Consider the following 13640-nt stretch of genomic DNA (forward strand, 5'->3'; position numbering starts at 1 on the left):
TACTCTGGAAAGTTATCCCTAAGAAAGTCATCGAATTAGAAACGACAATACAAAATTCATCCTTGACTTTAACTGAAGTAATCAATAAAACTACCTCAGCCCAGGAAGGCATTTTGGTTATCCTTAACACACTGGGGAGAATAAATTCTATGGGATATTACTTTCCACAGGAGTATTTTCTTTAAGCTTCCAGGTAGATAATTATTTTTATATTTACTCCGCTAGCACACTATACTGGTCTTTATCATATTGATTTGTGTTGACTTATTTTGCTGTGTTTATCATTAGACTATGCTGTCTTTAAAATGAGATCTTATTTTGCTCACCTTTTTATTCTGAAGAGCGTGGTACTGTGTGTTGTAAAATATGCTTTTAGTAAATTGTTGTCAAAAAAATGTTTGCACAGCTATTTTAGTGGAATATTTTAATTGGGGTTTGAATAGCTAGGTCAGGGCTTTTACTAAAGAGGCAATTGGGAGTCCACTGATGTCTTTTTGAGTAGGAAAATTATATAGTCATATATGCAATTTAGCAAGATTAATTTGAAAGTGGTTTTTATGGTGCATTGGAGCAAGACATACATGAGACAATTACTTCTGTTAGAATAGTGTTTCAATAGTCCAAGTGGTAGATGTAGTAGAGTTAATCCTAGGTGGCCGAGAGTCATTATGGAAAAGAAATAAGATATCACATGGAAATATGCTATGAAAATTAGAAATAAGGGAATATAAAAATTCAATGATGATGTAGTGGCAAGGACATAAGTGCATATTTATTTTTTTAAAGTCAACCATTAATTATATCATTTGTATTGTATAAGTAAAGGTAAATATTCATAACACACAAAGAGTTCATGAATTAAAAATAGCTACCTATCAATTTTATGTTGATGGAAAAATGTTTGAATCACTTAGTTTTTAAAATTTGTTTTTGTGTGAAGTCATAAAAATGGAATCTGTATTTGTAATATTTATCTAAATATCTATAGCCTACAAAATAATTAACAAGAAAATACTCTTCTTTTTTAATCAGTACCCAAAGTATTAGTTCTATTGAGTTTTAAAGAAATAACATTATCATTGTATTCTCTAATATAAAAGTATAAATCTACTTATAATTCATATAACAAATGGTCATTTAAACAGTATGTGGATTTTAGCTATGTTCTAATGATATCCTATAAATAAAAAATTTAACAACTCTTTTTTTCCACTAAAAGCTGAATCTGTAAGTGTGATCTTCCAAGGAAAATATTAGAAAGGTTATTATTTTCTGTTTGTATTAAATTAAATATGCTTAAAGTCTTTCTATGCCTCTGTCCTTGAAATTGGCTTTGAATTATCTATAAACTTTTAAAAATTATATGCACATGTCTGAGAATATGTATGAAAATATGGTTCTTTATACAGATAATATCCGTTTTATATTTTAAAAAATATATAAAGGTAGGAATTATTATAATACAGAAATATGTTTTCAAAAAATACTAGAATTTAAAAATTGTTCACCATGTATCTATTCTATTTTAGTCTATGTTTTATTGCAAGAGACAAATTCAATGGAGTAGGGATATGCTCACTAGTTGCTAACAGGTGGAGTGACCCTATATACAAATATATTGATTCCAATTAAACATAAGATAAATATTACTTTCAATATACAGACAAGCTATTCATCAAAGTCTAAATGCATTAGAAGAGTATATTTTTAAATAGATTTAATTTTTTAGAACAGTTTTAGGTTCAGAGCAAAAATGAGTGAAAGATACAGGGATGAAGATTTTTTTAGAGTTTGTTAAAGAAATGATCTGAAAGAGTTGAGAATTAAATGGACATAAAAGTCTAGAACTTATATGAGAGCCTCCTAACTCTGGGAAACGAACAAGGGGTAGTGGAAACGAGGTGGGTGGGAGGTTGGGGTGACTGAGTGATGGGCATTGAGGGGGGCAGTTGACGGGTTGAGCACTGGGTGCTATATGTTGGCAAACTGAACTCCAATAGAAAAAAAAATTTAAAGTCTAGAACTTACGTTTGCATTGAACATTGAGAGAATATATATAGTTTTACTGGAACTGACTCACTTTGGCTATCAAGAACCTGTTTTCATTTATTTTATTTTATTGTTTTGTTGTTATTACTGTTCAAGAGCCTACTTTTAAATGTTAAGAATTTAAATAAATAAATAAATAAATAATAAATAAATAAATAATAAATAAATAAATAAATAAATAAATAAATAAATAAATAAATAAAATAATTTTTGAGTTAGGTGGTAAACAAGATAAAAAATATTTTTAAAAGGTAAAGTACAATCCATTGCTTTCTAATTATTTTGTGCAAATTTGCTATTCTCTATTCTCTTGATATTATTTTGCCCACTGTATCTGATGGTGGGAAAACTATATGATGTTGCACTACTATTAGTCTCTTCCTAAACCTGTGTTCAGTAATATCACATAGGTCATGTTACAAGTTGGATTGTGTCCATCCAAAACTCATGTGTTGACCTCCTAACACCATCTGCCTCAAGATGTGACCATGACTTTTTTTAGTGATTTGGTCAGCATTTAGTGCTCTGTACAGAGTAATCAGGATAAAATGAGGTCATTAAGGTGGTCCCTAATCCAATATGATTGGTGTCTACCAAAAGGATAAATGTGAACACAGAGACATGTACAGAGGGCAGATGATGTGAAGAGACTTGGAAAAGACAGATATCCATAAGCCAGGAAGAGAGGCCTGGCATAGACACCTCCCTCATAGCCCTCAAAAACAACCAACACTACAGGCATCTTGATTTTAGACTTCTATCCTCCAGAAGTGACCCAATAACAGCTGTTTGTTTAAACTACCTCGCCTGTGGAACTGTGTCATAACAATCCTAGAGAATTAACACAGAAGCTGGAAAATGCCATGACCAGAATTTTTACATCATGAAAATTGGCAAAGACTACAAATCACATCTTTTGTTCCTGAAGAGTTGGTTGACAAACTTTTGGAAACATACATACACTGTGTGCGCATGTGTATGTGTGTGGGGGGTGTACATGTAATTTGCAGGAATTATAAAATATTTTACTACTGAAAATGAACACTCTCCCCTCCATGGAGACTTGGAAAATGAAGCAGCTTTTAATTTGCTAGTAATTTGATCTCTGCCTTAATAAACCATCATGAGGTATTTGGGTTTTTTGTTTGTTTTTCATGATGTACTTTGAATAAAAAGTAGAAAACTATACCTTCATAAGTAAAAAAAATCACAGAGGCAGATGGAAAGAGTCTGAGGCTTGCTAGATTCTATGGCAATGATGAATGAACTGCAAAATATGAGTGAGTCAGTCAAAGAAAAACTATACGTGCAACATGTCAATCACAGAAATCTGGGAAAATCTGGCAATCATGCTTAACATGTCTATTCAGAAGAAGTTATGAGTCATCTTTGCCCTACTGGACCCTCCTATAAGGTTGAGAAAAGTTTCCCAGTCCCATTGGTTCTAAGTGCTGGTGCAGGAGTGATTCTTGATGTCTACGGAAACAAGTTCATGTTGTTCAGCTCATAAAGGCAAAGGCCTGTGAAACACTAAATGAAGAAACTTTGCCAGGCGCCTGCTGTGACCTTCTAGGATGTACAGACTTTTGCTTGTCTCAGTACAAAACACTCAATTATGGAGTGAGGGTACAGGGAGTTATTTTGCACTTCTGAGCAGTGCAACTTGGAGAAGTGTAAATAACTTAGTGCCCTGTATTCCTCATGTGTAAAACAGGCATAATAAATTTCCATACCACATATTTCTTGTTACACAGTCAAGAAAAGAAAAGATCCCTAGAATGAGATCTGGAAAATAAGTGCTTACAAATATTAGCTATTACTTTCCAGAAGTCATATTATTCCTCTCTCTTAGAGGGCAGAAGGTGGAGCTGCACTCATCATCATGACAGGCTGTTATGGAGACTCATTTAGGAAACATCTTAATGGAGATGGCATTGTTAAGATTTCAGAGTAAAGTGGACTTGGACTTACTTCTGGATTTTCTGTCACATAGAACACTACTCTGAGCACATTTCTAGATTTCCTGAGATCCGTTTACTCATCTTTACAATGTATAATTAGAATGCTTTTTAAAGAGGATATTTTATGACAAGATAATATATGCAATATACTCAGATCAGTTTCTGGTTTATGACAAATATTCAATAAATTATTTCTATGTTTGTTACATTATTAGTGATATTACTTTTATCACTGCCAGTATCAAGATTATGTCATGGTTCTAATGGAAGGCTGTAATTACTATATTCATTATAAGATCCACAGTAAATATTTCCTACAGAGGCTAAGCGTGTATAAAAGAGGTTTATGGATTTTTAGGCCGATTCTTGGTTGTAGGGATTCCCCACAGCAGTCAGACATGCTAAAGACAATAAATTAGTAAAGAACACTTATTTCTTGACTGCTGGTACCTAGTAACTTTGAACTGCCTTTACCCCATCTCATTTATTGCCATTAATATGCTTTTTTATTTGGAAGTTAAATGGTTATTGATTATCTACTAAATGCTAGATGTGAGATATATAATGGTAAACAAGAGAAAGTCCCCAAGCTCAGAAAAAAAAAGCAAATAAATATACACCCTGTCAGTGATGCTAACTCTGGTAAAGAAAATGAAGCATGATCATTAGACAGATCATTTGTGGGAGGGGTATTTGAGTCAAAATAATCAGTAAAGTCATCTTAGATAAGGAGACAATTGAATAAACATGTAAATAAGGAGAAGTAACAAGTGATACAGATTAGGGGAGAAAGGATTCCAGGAAGAGAAATCGTAAGAGCTAAGGCACAGGAAATTGGTATGTTTAGGTGGTTCTAGAAGCCAGTGTTGGACCAGGTGTGTGAACAAACAAGAAAGTAAAAGGTGATGAGGTTGAAGCTGTTGTTAGGTATGTGAGGGTAGCCATAGCCCATAGGGACTTAAAGAGCATAATGGGGGCTTTAAATTTATTTTGAGGGAGATATAAATTCCTGGAAGTCTTCACATATAAAAGTCACATAATCTTACATCAGTTTTAAAAATATTATTGGCCAATAGAGACTATAATTTAAATAAGCAAAGTAAAGGCAGAAGGATCACTTTGGAAGCTGATGCTATCTTCTATGCCTATTGGATACCCAGTTTGTAAATATCACCCTAAGTGAATCAATTAAAAAAAAGAAACTCTTATTTTTATGGAGATTATATCTTCTTATTTTGAAAAATAAACCTCAAAACATTTTATCTCATTTTGCATGTAATGAAATTATATTATTATTCCATTTATTTCCTGAAAAAATTCCAAATATTGATTTTCTTTTTTAAAAAAATCACATGAAAACATCTATTTCATATTTGTTTTTTGCACCAAACTTAAAGTGTATTGTTTCTTACAAGTTATTTCAGAGCTTCATTGATCTCTTGTGGCATTTAACTCATTCTCTAGTGAACACATAAAATCATATACATTTCTACATTTTTCCTTCTTTCATAGTAACTAGTTAAAGCTGCCAGATCCTCAAGGGACATGGTGTTGTGTGAGATTTGATATACAGCCTACATCTTCTATAGATCTTATAATTTAATTTCATAAATTAATTGCATTATTTCATTGCTTTGTATTTGCTGCTGTTGGTAATCAGAAAATGAGGACAATAAGTTGAGATAGTGGGCTGGGAAAATGTAATAAATATCAACTAATTTTATAATGACCCAGTTGATTAGTAAATGATTTTATTTCATGGTGACTTGTCATTGCTCTAATGAAAATCTAAGCTACCTCCAAGCAAAGCAAGAGAGATATATTCGGGAGAAGGTACCATCTTTACAAATACATTCTATGGTTTATTGACATTTCAGTTGTTGTGAGAAGGTTTACAGCCAGCGACGCTGGATAAGTGATATATGATTTTTAAGGACATGAAATATTAGGGAAAACTCCTTTAATGTGTGAATTTTTCCTCCAATTCTTCAAAACTATTCTAAACCTAAATTCCAAAGGATTTATGCCCTCTCAGAACATATATCTGGAAGATCAAAAAGCAGTGTTGGTCCTCTATGGTCTTTATTTATATCCAATAAAGTTTACCTAAGTCAGAACTTAAAGGTCTTGGGTAAGCAGAAGGAAAATATTTGCCCAATTGGGAATGTTCTTGACAATAGGCTACTAATAGTCTGTTAAACATTCTATTTTACTGCTACAAAAATAGTTTGATACCTCATAACCAAGACACGAAAATAAATTGGCTTTGATATCTAAAATGTTTTTGCCATAGCCAAGAACAGACAAACACCATCAGATGCAAAGGATTGACAGTGTCCAATGAATTGCAGGAAATACAAAAACTGCAGAATGTTTAGGTTGTCTTATATGAGGTTGGTGCAGATCTTCTTTAGCATAATATTGAGGGCCTGACTTTTTAGGAAATAAAGTGGAGATATGTCTAAGGGGAAGCACACATGAATCTACTCTGTTAATAACCAAGTGATTAAAGAGGGGGGTACACATAATAAACATACCCTGATTATTGGGAACAATTCAGTTGGAAAGTTTTATCTTTACTACAATTTTTTTAAAGAGAAGAAAAAATAATACTGTGCGTTCCTCTGAAAATAATCTGCTATAAATGAGTAGTAGAGGAAATGGGAAAAATCATGAAGCAAATGCATTAGGAAAAAAATGCTTTTCTTGGTAGGTAGATGATTGATGAAAGGTAGATAGATAGATATACAAATACACAAATGTATAGAGATGGACAGCTAGTTATATAGGAAATTCTATGACCCAAATTCTCCTATGTTCTGGAGCTAGAAAGATAAGATATAGTTTCTGTCCGTAGAAATCTTACAAGTGAGTGAAGACACATAAACTTGTAATTATAGTAAAATATACTATCTTCATTACTAACTGCTGCACAATACATTAGGAAATACAGGGTAAGAGAGATTGTATATCAGATTTCACTTAAAATGCATGAGTTTCTGGAAACAAAATATTTAAAAGTAAGAACAAACAATAGGTATTTGAAAGAGACTATACGTGTTGAAAGAGACTCAGGTAAAGAATATTTTGAGCAGGGATCCCTGGGTGGCACAGCGGTTTGGCGCCTGCCTTTGGCCCAGGGCGCGATCCTGGAGACCCGGGATCGAATCCCACGTCGGGCTCCCGGTGCATGGAGCCTGCTTCTCCCTCTGCCTGTGTCTCTGCCTCTCTCTCTCTCGGTGTGACTATCATAAATAAATAAAGAAAAAGATATTAAAAAAAAATTCTTAAAAAAAAAAAAGAATATTTTGAGCAAATTAAATCTTCAAAAGCAGAAAACAATTCTGCATGGATTAGTAATATATAAACAATTTTAAGAATCCAACATTTAAAGAATACTGAGAGAGAGATAATGGAAATCAAAACAGAACATGCTAGGTGAAGAGGTCAGGGAATAAAGACTAAACCTGTGAAAACTTAGTGGAGATATAGAAACTTGGTGGAGATAAAAGAAAAAAACTGTAATCAGAGAAAATGCCAGAGTATAAAACCAGTGAAAATAACATAGTCATATCAAGAAAATAAAAAATAAAATAAACTAGACAAAAAGGAGAAAGTACATTTAATTTATAAATACATTATATATTAATAAAAATTAGTTAACATTTGATAAAAAGATTAGATTTTATCTGAAAATAACATTCCTAGAATTTCATAAAATTAAAGAAAATATATTTAAAAAACAATATCTAAACAAATGGGCAAAAGACTTGAACAGGTACTTCACAAATGAATATTTCTAAATAGTTCAGAAATGTATAAAATGCAAGTGAAATCATTAGTGATCAGAGAAAATAAAGAGCCCATAAATAGGCTTACATAGCCAATGATACAGTGAATTCACAGTAGGCAAAGTCACAGAGGCAATTCAAGGGAGAATGGAGAGACTTTCAATAAATTATACAGGAATAACTGGATATGTGATTACAAAAAAAATGATTCCTGATACATAGATTGCAAATTATATAAACACTAACTTAAAATAGACAAAAACAGAAATGTAAAACAAAAAAAACTATAAATTTTATAGAAAAATAAAACTTAGGAGAAAACTAGCATGTTTTGGGGGTTTGCAATGAATTTTTTGGTAAAAGTTTTATTTAGTTATTTATTTATTTTAGAAGAAAGAGAGAGAGAGACAATATGCTAAAGTTGGGGGAGGGGCAGAGAGAGAGGGAGAGAGAATCTCAAGCAGACTCTGTGCTGAGTGCAGAACCCAACTCAGGGCTCCATCTCCCTATGTTGAGATCATGACCTGAGCTGAAACCAAAAGTCAGGTGCTTAAATGACTGAGCCACTCAGGCACCCTAATGAATTCTTACATAAGACACAAAAACACAATTTATAAAAGCAAAAAGCTAAATTGGATTTTATCAAAATTAAAAATTTTGTTCTGTGAAAGATATGTTTAAAAATGGAAATAAAAGCAATAGATTGGAGTTAATATTTGTAAAACACATTTATGATTAAGGACTTATACTCAGAATATCTATAAAGAATTCTTAAAATTCAATGATAAGGAAAAAATAGCCTGATTTTTTAAATAATAGACAAAAAAATCAAATAAGATACCTCACCAAAGAATATATGTAATAACAAATAACCGTATGGAAAGATATTCAACATCATTACTTATCAGGAAAATATAATTTTAAATAATACGAGATAACCAAGATATCAGTAAATATCTGATATAACAGATAACTCCTACGCTACGTATCCTAACAGATATGCTGTTGCTGGAATAGAAAATGATACAGCCACTTCGGAATACAGTTTGGGGGTTACTCATAAAGGTAAATATACACACATGACTCAGAAATTATATTCCTAGGTCTTTATCCAAATTTATAAAAACCTGTATATAAATATTTATAACAACTTTGTTCACTATTGACAAAACTCTAAAACATTCTAAATACATATCAGGTGAATAATAGACTGTAGTACATTCACTCAATGGATGCTCTATGGTAATAAAAATTTACATAACAGCACAAAAGAGTTGTAAGAATCCAGGTTGAAAAACCTACACTGTATATGGTTCCATTTATATGATATTCTGGAAAAGGTAAAACTATAAGGACAGGACAATGATCAGTAGTTTCCAGGGATTAATGCTAGGGGTAAGGGTGAAGAAGGAGGTAAACTCAATGGGGCAGCTCAAGTTCGTTTTTGGGTGATAGAACTAATCTGAATGGTCAGCACATTTTTAAAATGCATGAATATCTGAAAACAAATTATTTCCAGGATGGAAAAATGGCTTTGTGCAAAACCAAATGAGCAGAGATATACAAATTAAAACTGCTATTATAGTTCACCACGTTCACAATGGAATGGCTAAAATTAAATGTCCAAGCAAGCTAGCAAATAAATAAATGATAATATTACGTAATTGAAGATGTGGAGCACCTGAGTTTTTATGTATTAACCATGAGAAGATAAATCAGGACAACCACTTGGGAAAATGTTGACAGTATCCCTTAAACTAAAAGCATGTATATGCTATGACCCAGAAATTCTACTCATCTATAAACAACCCTACACATATACTTGTATATTTATCCGTATATTTGCATCTACCCATCTATCATGCAAGTACAATATTATTTGAAGTTGTATTATTCATAATCATCCCAAACTGGAAACTCCACAAAAGGTCAGCAACACTTGAAGAGATTCAAGCTTTTACATATATTCCTATGATGGAATATTAAACAGAAGTGAATTGAACAAACAGCACTTGTAGTCACTATCATAATTATAATGCTATGTCATGGAAACCAGATACAAAAGGTCCACACTGTTTTATTCCATGTATATAAAAGAAAAAAGAAAAAAATTAATCGAGATGTCTATTAGTCTCCTATTGTTGCTGTAGAATATTATCTTAAATTTAGTGGCTTAAAGCACAAATATATTCTCTTACTGTTCTGGAGGTCAAAATTCTGATACGGGTCTCACTGAGCTAACCTCAATGTGAGGGCATGGCTGCATGCTTCTGGAGCATCCAGGCAAGAGCCATTTCCTCACCATCCAAAGGAGTCCTACAGCCCTGGGCTTGGGGCTGCCTCTCCACCACTTGATCTTCAAAGTCAATAGTTGTTTTCAGTCTAGCTTCTGCTTCTGTTGTCACAGCTGGTTGACCCTGACTCTCCTGCCATCCACTTTCACTTTTAAGGATCCTTCTGATTATATGGGGCCACGTGGATAATCCAGAATGATCTCCTCATTTTAAAGTCGTTTTATTAGCAACCTTAATTCATTCTCAACTCTCTTTCCTCCTGGCTATGTAACATAACACATTCATAGGAACCAAGGATTAAGATCTGGTCATCTTTGAGAGTCCATTATTCTCTCTCAGCAAGTGATAAAAAATTAGAGTATTGGTTACATGTTCATAGGAGGAGTGACCTGTAGCAGACCCTAAGGAGGCCTGTGGTGTTAGTAAAAGCCTGTATCTTGCTCAGGGTGTCTTTACAGAGTTTTATGTTCCCTTTGGGCAGTGATGGTGGCTTTAAGCACCACATTCATATATTTTTTCACAAATTTAAATGACATATTAAGCTTTGATGAAGCTTTGATGAAATAGTACATAAACACAAGAAAGGGGATATAGGAAGTGAATTGCACAGGTATCTATTTGTTTATTTGTTTGTTTATTATAAACAGCTGCTCCATGGCAGCAGTGTCTTTTAGTCTACACCCAGTTTCAGAACAGTAAATTTCTCATAGTATCTTTATATACTAGCATTTTTTATACTAGCATTTCTATTTTATTTATACTAAATATTCCTTCTATACATTCAATGTTTCAATGTAATTTTAATGACCTTAAGTTTTTGAAGTATATTCATATTCTGTAACAGTATAGCTTTCATTAGATAAAATGTAATACTATTTTTCATAATTATCTTTTCTAATATAAACATTTTTTAAGTTTATTATCACTCCTTTTATTTTTCTTTCCTAGAGACCTTCTACTTGCATCATACTTACTTACACCTCAGGCTCTGTTGGCTGGACCTATGAAAATAGGAATATACTAGAATTGTATATAGACATAGGATTATGTTGTACAGTTTAAATTTTAATATGACTATTTTAGGGTCTCTACAAAACACTATATTTTTGTTTATATTCCAATATATCAAGTGCATATTAGGCAGATTATTATTTAAAATAAACAAACTGATTGAAATGGCCAAATGCCTTTATTCAGAAAACTTATAAAAACTATAAACATTTCAACTTTTCTTGATGGGGACTCAACTCAAATGCACTCAACTAATTCACAATAGTTTCTACCCCACTATACCCCACTATAGTAAATAATATGTCAGTCTGCAGTTATCAAGATATTTTTTGGTAACTTTTCCTGAAATTTTCCTCAAAATGGCGATTCACCCATAATGTCTCTGACTGCCGTATTATCAGAAGTTGCTTTCACCTCTCCTAAATCATAAAGTGATGTGCACAATTCTTATTAAGTCCACTGACTAGAAATCTTTAAGGGGTGATTGATGTGACCATTCTGATATGAAGTGGCTCCCAGCATTCCAACTACAAAGGTGATCACGGAAGATGATGGACCACTAAATTCTGTGGGAGAGAGAATTTTTCTATTAAGGTATGATAAATGACAGCAGCTTCTGTGTTCATTTACTTTTCATTTTGCTTTAACTTCTTCATTTTTTTAATTTAAGTTTTCTAATCCATCTTGAACTCAGAAGTAGCTTATCAAGTATCAGTTTAAAAAATAACCATCAAAATGTTTGCAGACACCAAACCTACCTGTTTAAATAGAATGACAGAGCATTGTTTGATAATTTCATCAAATTTAACTCTGTAATTTCACTACAAAATTAGTAATGGTCTTGCTATATTTACCAGATTTTGTCTTGCAGTCACTTATTCAGTTCATTGTATAGCAGAGGACAGTTGTGGTGATTCTAGAACTCACACTTATCAGCCTTTGTCAGTACAGTTTTAGCACTATGTGCAATCACAACAGAATTAGTCAAAACAGGATTTTGAAGTTGAATTTAATATAATTTTCATGTGCTTATAATAAATTGTATAGGCATGTAATGTGAACATATAGGTTTTGTGTGTGTGTTTTTGCCATTGTACAAGAAATCATTCCTTTTCTCGATATATGCAAACTTTAGTATAGCCACAAATATGTATTTCCATCTTTGCTGTATTTATGTAAGCATAAAAATGAATGACTGAATCCTACTAACCTAGCTATATAGATCTGCCAACATTTTAGAACCTGTCCTATTGATAATAATGAGAGTGGCATATTTTATTAGATCTAGAGTTCTGTGCTTTTTAAAAAATATCACTTATTTTGCCAATATTTATGTAAATGAATTGTAAAATATTCAGTGGCTGTTACATTTCTGTCCCTTTCTTTTCCAGTTACTGATCAGGAAGTTAGAATGAATTATTATTGCCAGCTTACTCAAAAAATTTGAATAATTTAAATATTATTTGCTTTCTTTCCCATGCCATAATTTGGCATTGAACTATGTTAACTACATGCAGTGTTAGCAAACTAGAGGTAAGGGAATTCAAAGCTAACTCATATTTTGGCTGGTGTATAAAAAACACTCTGTGAACTAGTCCACCTGTATTAGAATTCTAATGTTCTTTTAATCCTTTTTGATGACTACAGATTCGAATGGCTTCAAAATAAAGGACAATAACACAATAGGAATCATACAAAGATAATAATGGCTCATATTTATTGAGCTGATACTATGCAGCAGGCAATACATTGTGACTGTAACCCAGACCGTATCATTTAATCTTCATAAAATTCTTTTAAGATTTTATTTATTTATTCATGAAAGACACACAGAGGCAGAGACATAGGCAGAGGGAGAACTGGCTCCCTGCAGGGAACCAGATGCAGGACTTGATCCCAGGACCCCAGGATCACAACCCAAGCCAAAGGCAGACACTCAACCACAAAACCATCTATTACTAATGTGCTAACTATTACACATATAAGGGAATTAATTTGTAGATAGAATAAGTGACCTTCCAAGATAAGGCAGCTCGTAAATGGAGAGATTTAAGACATGATACTTCCAGTCTCCAACACAATCATGTGTGGCTACATATTTGAGTTGTTTAAATACAATACACTTTTAAAAAGAAAGTAGTTTTGTTTAATTAGCTTTTGTTGAAGGAAGTTCAGTAAGTCTATGTTTAATATATTTTAACTGAAGGAATTTCCTAACTCCAGTGACCCTACAACATTGCTCAGAGTAAGGCTTTGTTCATTCAATGGTCCTGCTTTCCAAAATAGTAGGGTATGTTCCCACTTCTCCAGTTCCATAGACTATTATATCTAAAATAAGTATTCATCTCCCATTGCCTATTTTCCTTCAATTGTCACTCAATGAAGTTGGTAGTCACACTTAATTTACACAACTATTGTATTGGATTTAAAAATATTTATTTAGATATAGTTAGGGATTATATTATGCATATGTTCTAAATATATTTTATCAATTTAGTCATGGCAATTAGTTCAAGATAATATATTTTAGAGGA

The sequence above is a fragment of the Canis lupus genome, chromosome 4 (assembly GCF_048164855.1).
Source record: "Canis lupus baileyi chromosome 4, mCanLup2.hap1, whole genome shotgun sequence".
NCBI lineage: Eukaryota > Metazoa > Chordata > Mammalia > Carnivora > Canidae > Canis > Canis lupus.